The sequence below is a fragment of the Protopterus annectens genome, chromosome 2.part2 (genome assembly GCF_019279795.1).
Source record: "Protopterus annectens isolate FY-2018-M chromosome 2.part2, PAN1.0, whole genome shotgun sequence".
Taxonomy (NCBI): Eukaryota; Metazoa; Chordata; order Ceratodontiformes; family Protopteridae; genus Protopterus; species Protopterus annectens.
This window is the reverse complement of record NC_056730.1, coordinates 183,745,846-183,759,734: the sequence shown is the minus strand read 5'-3', so window position 1 is coordinate 183,759,734 and position 13,889 is coordinate 183,745,846.

Sequence of the window (13,889 nt, the reverse complement as noted above, 5' to 3'; positions counted from 1 at the left end):
TCTGTTTATGACTTCAGTCATGATGCACTCCATGGCCTTGCAGATCAGACTTTATAGGTTTACTGGACTATACTTCCCATGGTGTGTTGTGCACCCACACTTGTGGGGAGTGCCGTATGTTGCTGTAACACATTCGATGGTTACAGACCCTGTGGAGTGGGTGAGGCTCAACAGACTGTTCAGGTGCAGGGTCTGTTTGTTCTGTAGTGCATGCATGACACATATTGGGAAACATTGTAATGCAATTGCTGCCATGCTTTTGGCTTTGGGGGGAGCTGGTTAGCCATTCTACACGTGATATCTCCTGGTATGATGTCAGGGACTATCGTCAGTGGGAGGTGGGTATGTATATATGGGCCTGTCTGACAGGATGTCGGCATTGTCAGTAAGGTACAGTTGGCCCTGACTCATGACATATATGAGTGTACATTACTATTTATGACATAGCTGAAGGACATGTCATGATTCTCAGTCTGGACTCCTTCTCAGTTACTCTTTACAAAACACCAACAAACCTGAGCACTAATCTCGGTTATACTCCTTTACACACTTAACACCCTACTGATCCTTTGTGATCAGGCTACAGAGTATGTCATCATAATATACTGGCATGTCCAGGTGTTGGTTTCATGTGTACTCTCCAGTCCAGCTAGTGAATATTGTGGTGATGACACAATGTCACATCTGCCTCATGTACACAGACAACCCTCTCCTCCTCCCAACACACTCAGATATATGTGAGAGATGCAACAATATTTACATACAGGATGCTGAGCTCTCTCGACCCATGACTGGCATGGTCTATCAGGTGGTGAAGGTGACCACACACACCACATATCAGTCTCACATACACAGATAGCGACAGCAGTCAAACCACATTATCACACATACACATACTCGGATGCTCTACATACACTCTGTCTAAGCAGCAGAGACCTCCAAAGCAGACACACAAACAACTGTTACCCCACTACAATACCCACTTATCACATAGTTCACAATGTCAGTGTGCCACACAGTCACTGCCCTTCGGGCTAAACAACACACCTGATACACTTGTAATAGGTGACACTTAATGTCAGACACACTGACGTCCCACTCACCAGGCCAAACAAGGGAATAGTCACTTTGAGCTGTCTCTCAGGTGCCAGGATCCGCCGCATAACACATGCACTCAGGTCACTCCAAAGCAAGTCCAGAACTGGCTCCATCATTGTCCATGTTGGTGCATACAACCTCAAACGTTCCTCCCTGGACCACATGACATGATACATAGAGGAACTCTCTGATCATGTAGCCCAGGCCAGTATGACCCTAACCTTGTCTAGCATCTTATACTCACCAAGTATGATGTCTCAGTATACCAACAAACTGATCACGTTTAACAGCTGGCTAGCATATTGGTGTTATTCAAAGGGGATACAGTGTCTGTCAGCCTGGGGTGACATGCTCGACATTCCATGTAGCTTCCCTATGGGCAGCTTGCACCTGTCACCCTTGGACTTTTGAATCCTGGCTAAGGCACTTGCTGCCACCATACTGCCTTATTTAAGCGGGGCACAAAAGACAGACCCACCTCCATAGACATTACAGAGTACATGACACTGTGGTTAATGCTGCTCAACACTAGATGTATTACCCTCACATTGACCACACTCAGGAATCTCCTCAGTATGGAGAATAGCAATATCTGTGCACTAACAGACACATGGTTCAGGCTCCCACATGCACACCAGCACTACCAGGTTATATTTAGTACCATGCTTTCTGACCACATAACTCGGAATGGCCAACACAAATAGGGGGAGTATCCATATACATCACAGATACACATACCTCTGGGTTGGTAGCACTGCACAAAGCATCACAGACCATACATATGCACCTAACATTGTGCAAATCTGCCTTTTGGTTTGTTGCCTGCTACAGACCACACTCACAAACTCAGCAACCACACTCGTCTTTCTGGGGAACACTGGACAATATGACGGTCTCCCCAAACACCATTATATTGGGTGACATCAAACACACACACATTGACTGGGGATAGTACTTAAGCCCCAACACCCTCACCCAACAGTTGCTACAATTTGTAAACTCATATGCTATGGCACAACTGGTCACCACACCCACAAGAGGGGACAACATATTGGACATGATCATCACCAACATGGGGACTCTATTTTCCACACCTGCGATATACCCCTCATTGGTAAGGACAGAACATACTTTATCTCACTAGACATCCATATCCCGTCCCCACACCCATCCTGGGTAATCTTGGTGATCTTCCCAAAAGCAAACGTCACACTTCTCCATACCACAGTGGTATCCTTCAGAGACCCTGGGTCAGTGGTAAGTATGGCTCAGACTGCTGAATTCTTTACATACACAGTCTATGGACACCTAGTGGACTGCATGGATCGTGCTATCCAAAATAACACCTAGACTCACTCCTCCAATGGCAGGGGACCTGTCTGGTGTACCCCAGCCATTAATACGCTATACAACAAAAGGAAGAAGCTACTACATGATAGAGCACAATCCCAGACAGGGAAGGCATCTGTGATCTGTACCAGCAGACAGCTACAATCACTCATGTATTTATGTCAGGCCCGCTTCTAATGGACAATTGCACCAGACACATCGGACACTCACAAGGCCTTCTTCAGTTAATTCAGGTACCTGGCTGGACACTCACTGATATGCTGTGTGTTACTGCATACTGACTGAACATACCCTGAACTCACAGACATTGCCAACATCCTGGCAAACAGGTTCAATGCAGATGTCTCCCCCCTAAGGAGGTACTGTCCATCCCAACAGAGTGTAACCTCCCTGACATCACGAATAAACAGGTGAGTGCTGCCCTCACCACAGTGGACAACACAGCATCAAGTGGGACCAGACAGTGTCCCGGCCTGTGTTGTACACGACCTTCATGACAGACGTAACCCTCACATTACGTCACTGTTCGATATCAGGGTTACTGCAGGATTTGTACCCACGGAATGGCGTACAGCGATAGTGGTCCCGCTCCACTGAATACTGCCATAACAGACCACAGACAATATCGGCATATAAGGCTAACTAGCCTGTTCTGCAAAGCTATGGAGCATATTGTAATGGGACTCATGCTCATAGACATGGGAAACCTACAGACACTGGGTCCTACACATTACAGCATTGTTGTGGGCAGATCTTGCCTGTTGGACCTGTTTGTATTCTTTAAACAGTTACCAGGTCCATCAGTGTTGGGACAGTTGTCCACACAGCCTGCCTGGACCTTGCACAACCCTTCAACACAATACCCCACACGGCCATTATGCATAGGCTCACCGGCATCAATATCGACACATATCTCACACGATGGATTACTACCTGGATCAGAGATAGCACCCACATGCTCAGTGTTGCAGGTGCCATGTCTGACTATACACCAGTTACACATGGCATCCCACAAGGCTCAGTCCTGGGACCTCTCTTGTTCAGTATATATTTGTGTGATGTACAGGCTATCACAAGAGGGATATGACTGCCCATGTTTGCAGATGACTGCAAACTGGGTGCCATAATCAACTCTCCAGCTGGCACATGCATACTCATACAGGGTCTCACAGAGATAGGATGACTGGTGCCTGAGCCATGGCCTATGGCTACATGCCATTAGTTGCAAAGTCATCTCCTTTGAGAATGACAACATGCCCCCACATTACCACATAGGTAGTAATCCATCACATACAGTAGTAGTTGTTACGGGTTTGGGGACATGACCTGTTTGTACTCTCGCCTTTGACAATCACATTGCCAAAGTGGTTAGACAGTACTTCTACATAGCCCACCATATCCCACATGGTTTCACATGTTGATCATGTGTGGTCATTGTGCCCCTATACTCGTCACAACTATGCTTGGTTACTATGCCATATTTGGGTTGTACCTTAGCCAACACCTGCAGCAACTGTAATGGCCACAAATGTTACTCATCAAGCAGATGTAGGGACTCACATGGATGCCCTGCACAGTTCAGATACAGTAACTCCAGCTCTACTCAGTCACTTACCACTTACATGGATGTGTTGTGTGCCTGTAGTTTAAGGCAATATCTGACCCAGAGTTAATGGACATGCTCCACCTCAGGATATCCAACTCCCTTGGAGCTACACACTCCAGGGACATATACCTCAGCACAGATGTTGATAGGACATGCTGGGGGGACAGATTATTATCTGAAAGGCTCCACTCACTGCAGAGTGTAGTCCCAGTTTTGCATAAGCAGAGCCACCCACTGACCACCTACAGGTGACATCTTGACAAGTGGATGGGTGATCGTATGTGTACCTTAGGGATATCTTATGGGTCCCTGCTAGACAGAGGCACAATACACTAAACGTAAATGGGCTATCTTGTGTGACCTACTATTCACGGGCACAGTGTTCTGATTTGACTGGGTTGCAGCAGCCAAACACACTCTGGCTATGCTTGTACATGCCCTAGGGCAGACAGCCTTGTATCAACCTCTGAACCTATGACAATGTTCATGATGCACAATGTTTATTGCTGATACTGTTTGCAGGTTTTTATCATCTTTGCTTTCCCACTTTCTATGAACCGCTTAGGTATCTGCAGAACATATTTGATTATGACAGGGTTCCACTATTTTATATACGTGTCTGTTGTCATATAAGTGTGTGCACAGGGCAGATTGTTGGATAGTGAGAGGTTCCCAGGTTAAAACATGCAACTGCCTGATATGTGTGGCCCACTGCTGTACTCCAACTTGGCCTAAGTGTGTGAGCATGCCCAGTTCAGATTGTCAGTGTTCTGTTGCCTGACATTTGTCTCATGTATTCAAGTGTGTGAGCATGCCCAATGTGACCTTTCAGTATGTTGCTGTCTGAGGTCCACTACATTTGTTGATGTATGTGTACATGTCCAATATTAACATTTCTACTGTGTGTGTTGAAAGTCAGGTTCTATTCTTACTGCAGGACTCACCTTTGTGTCATAACTCAAGAGGGATTATGCTGTGCCTGCAGGGTTTCCATGGAATACTTTGCATAGACTTATCAACATTTCTTCATAGAGATAAACCACTGCAATACTGTCATGGTTTAGTGGTTCAGTACTATGACTGTAGTGCATAGTATCCTGAGTTTGAGGACCATCACCACTTATTTTTTCATACTGAGAAGACCAGACTGCTTAAGGGCCAGTAGAGCAACTATCAGCATGTTGGCTTTTGTTCAGCTATGCCCTACTTAGACCCAGCTTGTCCAACATTGCTCAATATTAACCATCATTGCTGGACATTGGCCAATATTACTCAACATTGACCACATTTGTACTAGATGGTGTGTGCGATTTGGTTTACATATACTACATGTTGGTAAATGCTGTTTAGCACTGCTTTATATTGCTTAACACATGGCAATCATGCCTCAGGTGTTGATGCAGGGCTGCCTATGTTGGATGCACATACTACACTCCCTATACATGTTTGAAAGCAGGTAGTGTCAACGTAGGCATCCCTTTTACTATATGTGCAGGTCAGAGAGAGGTATCATTTCCAGAGTTCCTACTGAGCCAGTGTATGTGCTATGCATTGCCTCTTTGCCAAGGCCAAAGCATACAGGGCATGCCTCCTTCTGCCTACTGGGGCAGGCTCAGGCTGTTCCTCCTCCGAGTCACACTCTGCCTGTGATGGCCCTGGCAATGGTGGGGGGGGGCTGTTTGGCCCGGGCCTATGCTGGTCCTGCTGCAGCTGTTTTTGCAGGATCATATTATGTAGCATAGCACATACCATGACAATGTGGGTACATGTAGTTGGTGAGTACTGCAAGGCTCCACCAGATGTGTCCAGGCACCGGAACCGTGACTTGAGCAGCCCAAACACATGCTCGATTACATTTTGTGTTTGTGCGTGTGCCTCATTTTGGCATTCCTGTTCAAGTGTGTGTGTGTTTCTGATGGGTGTCATCAGCCATGGCTCCAGTACATAGCCAGCATCCCCCACTAGGTGTCCATGTGGAATGTCCCCATTGGCAAATGTCTGGTACAGCTGCGTCAGATGCCAGATATGGGAATCATGGTAGCTTCCAGGGCAGCCAGCACACACATTCAGTATTATGCCCTGGGCATCACACATGACCTGGCAGTTGATGGAGGGGAAGCCCTTGCGGTTGAAGTAGACCCTACCCCGCTCACCGGCTGGTGCTTTGATGCGTATGTGCATGCAGTCTATTGCACCCACTACCTCAGGGTATTCCACTATTTGCTGGAAGAGATGCATATTGCTGGTCAATACCTCACGGGAATTGGGGAAGTATACATGGTCACCGACATGTGCTGACATGGCATCCAGGAACTGGTGCAGTACCCTGGATGCTGATGCCTGTGATATTCCCATCATATCACCAGTTGGTCTCTGGAAGGTACCTGTTGCTAATATTCTTAGGCCAACACATACCTTAGTTTCCACTGGGATTGGTTCCCCTCTGTTGGTTCTGTGTGTGAGGCGTGGCCTGCACAGCTCAACAATTTTCTGCAAGAGGTCTCTGTCCACTCTATAGCGCTCCACTATCTCCAGCTCATGTAGCCCCTGGTAGGTTACCCTGGGCCTGTACACTCTTCTCCATCTCCTCACTGTGGGTTGTCCAGCAGCATTTGCATCATTACCACCCTCAGCATGTTGCATATGCTGCCTTATAACAGCAATGGCAGCCCCTAACATTTTTTGTCTCAGTACAGCTTTTTCAATTTTCACTGCTATTAGCTTACTGCAGTGTTGCAGTGTCTCTTGAGAGAAACATAATGGACTGTTGTTTGCAGTGTTTTAAGTGCTGGGCTGGGCTAGCATTCTACCTGGGTAATTGCCTGATTCTGATTGTTTTCACCTGCTAGCTCTGCTAGTACTCCCTGGTAACTTCCCTACTATTTGGTGTGCTTCCTTTTTCTTTTCTATTTCTTGAGGGAGGAGCGCCGTGCACACAAGCGCAAACACACGCACAGCAGCTAACACGCACACACACATGCTTACATGGACTAAAACTTGCTTATTCTTGTTAAAATGCACTCACACTGGCGCAAACGTGCTTACAACTGTTTACACAGCCTTACATATGCTTACTCAGGCGTATACGCGCGCACACACGCTAACACGCATGCACACTGTCTTACTCGAGTTTACTGGCGTGCACACGTGCACATGCATGCTCAGCAGAAAACTTTGGTGTTATCCACAGCATACACCTTCCATTTCTTGACTTTACCTGGCCTACCTGTTAACACACCTCTTTCAATAATATGTAATTGTCGGCTGACACATGACACTTTGCTCCAATGAGCTTCACTCCTTTCATACATACCCCCCTCATAATGTCATAATGTCACCTATCTTCTACTCTGCTACTCCCCTTATCCTACTCCTACACTCCACTGACTGTGCTCATTTCCTATGTAAACTTGTGATTCACTATCCTAACTCTCATTTGCATAGGATTGCCTACTAATGCTTGGTTACATCTCTTAGACTGAGCTTCCCCCTTAGAAACCTCTACTCGGTGGCCATGTTGTCTTCAGCCTGCCATTCACTTGCATTGTAAATTCATTTTAGCTATAAAATCCACATTTGTGGATCTTAATTATTAATTTTCTGGTTTTTAGGGTGCAGTGCGTTTGCGCGGTGCTGCGCTATGGTTAAACCCCGGAGATCGGGATGAAAAAAAAAAGTTATTTTATTTCTATTTTGCATCACTTCCCATTGCCAATGGCCATATTTTTGGCCATTGGCATGCTTCCACCTGTAAATGCATGCTTTTTTTGCAGCTGTCACGGCTCCGTTTTGCTATTTGCAGAACCGTACTCAGTTATCAACTGAGTACATTTCTGCAAATAACACTACTCCTACTCGGACAGGTTCGGGTTTCCTGGATCACAAATTTACCTCATTTGCATAGCTTTCACCTGCAATTGAGGTAATTTGCATATCCAAGCCCTGTCCATGTAGGACTAGTTTAAGGAGCTCTGTTACACGCCCCTACCTGCTGTTCCTGGATCGCTCAGCGGACATGTTGGCTGCATGGAGTCTTACTCTACTCTTAGACTCTGTGCAAGCCTTCGTGATTCCGGCCCATTATTTTACAATTAGCTTACATGGATTTCAATATTTTTTATTTTTATTATTTATTTAACTGTCCTGCCATTAATTTTACAAAAACTGTTTGACTAATACCATCTGTGATTTTCTTTTTTAAAATTCAGAACTTTAACTGTTTGGTGTGGTGTTAGTGTAAATTGTAAAAAAACAAAATAGATATTAGCTTAACCAACACATGTTTATATTTATATTATTTATATTTGCTGTTGTCTGCCTGTTATTCTTGTGCATTGTAACAGGTGTACTCTAGATGAAAAGAACATACATGCATGTCTGTCTTGCATCTGTATATCTTTATACAAGCATGTCAGTCTTGTGGCCTTAAATCTCCACTCTTATTAACTATTTTTATTTAATTGTATGCACTAGAACAGTGTAGTATAACTATTTTTATGTAATTTTTATACACTAAAACTACCGTGTACCTTTTGACTATGCTATTAGCTTAGCAGTTATATAATGTACTACTGATAAATGTCTTGCTTTAACTGAATGAAAGTAAAACATTTGAGAATGATTTGTCCAGACATCAGATCCTACCATCCTACCATGTATGTTTAACCATTTTCAAAACATAAACATATTATAGAATATATTTCTTTTGCACAGATTAGCTGTGTATGCAGGAAGTTCCCAGTCTCTGTCAGTTCAGCTAATTTATTTCCTTTATCCTGCAACTGCTGTTGAATTTCCTGTAATGTTGCATGGTCTTTCTGACATTCTTTAGTAAGCTGTTCTGCTGAATTTGAAACTCCTATGCACTTTTGAAAAGATGTATGTATAACTTGTTTAAGCTTCCTGAACTCATTGTGTCTGTCTTTTAGAAGTTTATTACATTCTTCTGTAACAAAATGTACTAGAGGTCCTGTCAGTAACTGATTTGACTCACATGTGGTGACAGGACATAACTGTTCAACATCTGAATATAATGGAAACACTTTACCCTTAGGTAATTCTTTATCATGAACAGATCTGTCTTCACAGTGTTTTTTAGCAATATGATGCAATACCTTTTTATGGCATAATACACAAAATGCAGTTTTTGTTGAAGCACACAATAAACATTTGTTATACACCACATGGTTTTCTTTGCGATACCAGTCAAATATTGTAATACATTTGCATAATGCCTTACTATCAACCTGCCCTAATAAGGTTTTACATTTACTAATGTGCTGTGTATACCAACATTGCAATTTACTAACGTTTGGTTTACTCCTGCATGAATTATAAATAATATCCATACTGTCTAACAACATCCAAACTATCTAATAATATACAAACTGTCTAACATCATCCACACTAAATATGTGACACAGAAAAAAGTCTTACCAGTTAGCAAGAAAATGGTGATCAGGCTGTTGTTGATGATGGCTGGAAATTTTTCAGAGTCACTTGAGAAGCTGGTGAATCATAACAGGCAGCGGACTGCTGTACAAGTGGACATTCACCTTTTTTTGAAGAATTAATGACACTGCGACTTTCTTGAACTAGTCTCACTCTGGATTTTAGACGTCTAAAAAAACTTTACTACTGCAAGCTGCATAAACTGGAATACTTCTGTTTAGGATTTACACATACATACAAATATTAGTTACTGCAATTTGACTGAAGTGACCCTCTGCAGGGCTTACCATCACTCCTCCTGTGTTTGAATGCAGATTTTAGGTTCAAATGCGGGCTAGCTTGCCATTGAAAAATTATATGGAGCTGCTTACTGTGATGGATTTGAAGTCTTCTTAAGCACTCAGTCTTGCTGGCTGGATTCTGCTAAAATTCAAAGTCTGTTTATATTTGCATTTACAGTCTGTTGCATACAGAAACATGCAGAATATACACTGAGAGAATATTCTTTGCAGCACCTGTCTTTAAAAGCAGTAACCAATAACTTTTATAATAAACCAAATGGACTAACGTTGCAGCTTAAAGTACTATTCTACTTTACTTCTCATATAGTACAGATGATGTGAGAGATATAACATTTACCTCGAGACAAATGTGTCTCTACCAGTACCTCTAAACATAACTGGATTCATACAGATCTTTATATACAATATTAGTCATGCACATACATATACATTTCCTCCTGGTATTCTATTTTGCAGAATTGCTCATCCGGTAGAAACAATACTAATTGTTGCTGATGCTGACGCAAATGCTGACTTGATAATATTATTTTTAAGCTTAACTTGTTTAACAATGTCTTGTCACATTTTTGCTGAATTTATAAGAAGCCAGCTTTTCTGACAGTGTGCACATCCTGTATTCTATTTGGATCTTTGTATAAGAACATCTATTCTTGTGCCAATGCTGATAAACATGTCCTGTTGTCCATGCAGAAAAACATGTTTTTGAGGAAACACATTGTCACAGTGTCATTGTCCATTCTTTAAAAGCAGATTTTGCATTTGCTCTTGCATACATCCTGTTTTTAAATCTGTAAGGGAAAAATGTCCATTCAGCAGATTTCTTATTTTCCAAGCCATGGTAATTTATTATGAATGCTGATCACATATTACTAAACTCTGTTTCTGCATTTAAGCAAGCTTTTTTCTTTCAGCATATTTACAACAGAATTAATTTCAGCCTTATATTCATAATATCCAACAATATTGACTGATTTATAATATCAACAGTCCTAATATTTCAAATATTGGCTTTAATGATCACAGTTTCTGGCTCTTAGTATGACATGTTGTTCATATTAAAGGGAGTACTCTAAGCATTGGTAAAGATAACATACAACAATGAAACAGTGATACAGTTGCTATTAGGAAATGTATATAATGAAATGAGGAACTTGTCAGAAAGAAGGGGATGCACCTGCACTTTCTGCAGTCTTTTTTAATATCATGTGAGTACATTCATATGCTAACTGTTTGCAATATCCCAGTTATCCAGAAATTCACCGACAAATGTGAAAGGATAACTTTCGTAACTTGTTTCTGTTGCACTTTCAGTGTGACATGACACAATGTCACATTATCTCTACATCTAAATTCTTTATCACCTTGTTAATATACATCTCTGTCAGTGGCAACTCTGGAAAATAGTCTGAAATGACAGCTGTCAATACCCTTGTTTGAGGGTTCAAATCAATACAGGTCCCTGTTGCAACATAAGTTTGGTTTAACGTGTACATGTAAAGTATTTGATCTACAATAACTTTTATGTTTTTTTCTTGTATCATTTGCTGTCATTTGGTATAGTCCACCATTGACTGGCAGAATTCAACAGCACTGAACTGCATTTCACTGCACAAGGCAAAAACTGACAAAACTTTATTTTGACTGCCATCAATAGCACAATGAAGACTGGCATTGTTGCTCTTTAATCAGAACAGTACTAAGTGATAAATTAAAGTCATTACACTCCTATCTCTGTGGCATAATATGCAAGGGTATTCACCTTAGAGAAACAGTACAGGTGATACAGGGATTGAAACCTGTTCCCAGATTATTTCACTGAGGGAGTTCATAATAATTCTTCACACTTATTTTGTTATATGAACGTGTTGATGTAGGAAACTCAAGTAAGGTCAGTACTGACTACAAATAACAGATAAGTCATTTGATGGTCGCTGTGCCCTTCTCCATTACAATAGCATTATAGCTAAAGTCCTGATATTGTGAGACTTACATGATAATATTGACATGGCTATAAAATGTGAGACAGTTGAATGCATCACAGTATTTGTTACTAGCTGTGCTCATTGATACATATACATTGTTATTCATTTCATGTCTTCAACTTGCTATTCCCCCAAAGCTGTTTAATGCTTCTGCTAAATATAGCCTTCTGCATTTGTGTGCTGCTTGGCAATGTGAAAGTCACTTTCACGGCTTAAGGACAAAAGTGAAAAATTTAGTTTAGACTACCTTAAGTAGTGCAAATAAGCTCAATGGCATTGTGTGGCCAACAGCAGTCTGGATAGTACTCTGGGAAGAAAATACACCTGACAGATAACTTTGTCTGTGACACAAAGTGCAAGTGCAGTGAACTTATAGATAAAGGACATCTGATACATGGTTTGAACCCACTTAAATGATAGTTTTACAGAGGATTGTCTGAATACATATATAATCAGATTTTGTGATAACATTGTTTTTGCGTATAAATCAACTGTTGCCACTATTGCTAACAACATGTGATCACCTGTCTGTCCACTTTCACATTATTTGCCTTTAACTACAAGTCTGATAATGTGTTCCACAAAGCACATGTCTGATGTTGCAAGGAGACAAGGAAGAATTTTCCACTTGAATGCACTTCTTGCTCTGGTCATTGCTACATATACCCATTCATTGCATTTATTTACTTTCTGCTTTCTTTTTCTCTATCTTATATTTATTTTCTAATGTATTTTCTATTTGCTGTTTGCTCAGCAGCATTCAAACAGTGTTCAATACCCAATGAAAAAAAAGTGAAAAATTTTGTTTAGGCTGTCTTAATTAGAACAAATATGCCTGGCATTGTTGGATAGCCCCCGGCAACAGGAAGAAAAGTTACTTCAGTTAATGCACCTGACAGATGTCAAACTATATAGAGATCAAATTAGCCACAATATGTCTTTTTTCATTTTTTTAAGGTTCAGTTGCTCTTCACTTGGAGTTATGTAAACACGGTTCACTACCTAAGAATAAAGTGAAAAAGTTAGTTTAGGCTGCCTTAGGTAGTGCAAACATGACCTACAAAGGTACACTTTCCTGAGCACTCTGGGTAGTACTGACAGAAGAAATTCCACCTGTCATAGAGCTATTTTTGTGGCACAAGATGTAAGTGTAAAGACTTTAGATCAAGAATACAACTGATTAAGGGTTTGGATCCAGCTAAAAGATACTTTTTAAAACGGGTGTAAGAAGTCCATTTCTCAAAAATATTTGAATAGGACTACACTTTTTAAAAAGGGTGTAAGAAACCCATTTCTCAAAACTTTTTGAATAGGACTATAACACTAAAATAAAATTGATAATGTTAAATGTGTTTCTTGCAAGTAATGTATCAGCAAGCCTTGCATAATAAAACTGTACTATTTAGCATATATGATTAATTTTTATAGACAACACAAGCTAATGTGTGTCCTGTTTCCTAGACATGACAATCATCATATTTCATATAAAATTCATTTACACACACACACACGCACACAGATCTGTATTAATCAACATATTCAATTGCATCAATCTGAAACATATTTATGAACAGAAATAATGACTTTTACATTGTAATGCATTCCAAGATATAATTACACACGCATATATTCCTCTCTGAAGTATATCTCCATCCATTCAGAAATTACTATGCATCAAATTTCCATGCTGGAAAGTTCTCCTGTGGCAATGTCAGTAAATAACATAAGATGCAATTTTGCATCTTTTATCCCATGGGTTTGATTTCCAGCTGTTACAATAATATTTTAACATCTCAGAAGCCCCAATATAACAATATGTCATAATTCATCATTTTTCACCTTCCAAACAGCAACTCTTAAAAGCCATGTCATTAAGCATTCCATTGTTGAACATTGGAACCTGTGATAATGGGTGAAGCATCACACATGGGAAAGCTTAATGCCATGATTCACACATTTATTGCTATGTGCTATAAGTAGTGCCAATGCATCTGCCAAGGAGTCCATCTGTTTTCAATTGCACAAACGTAGTTGGCAAGGTTGTACACCTTTGTACAATACCAGTAACACATGAGATCTGAAATGGGCATCAATTCATAC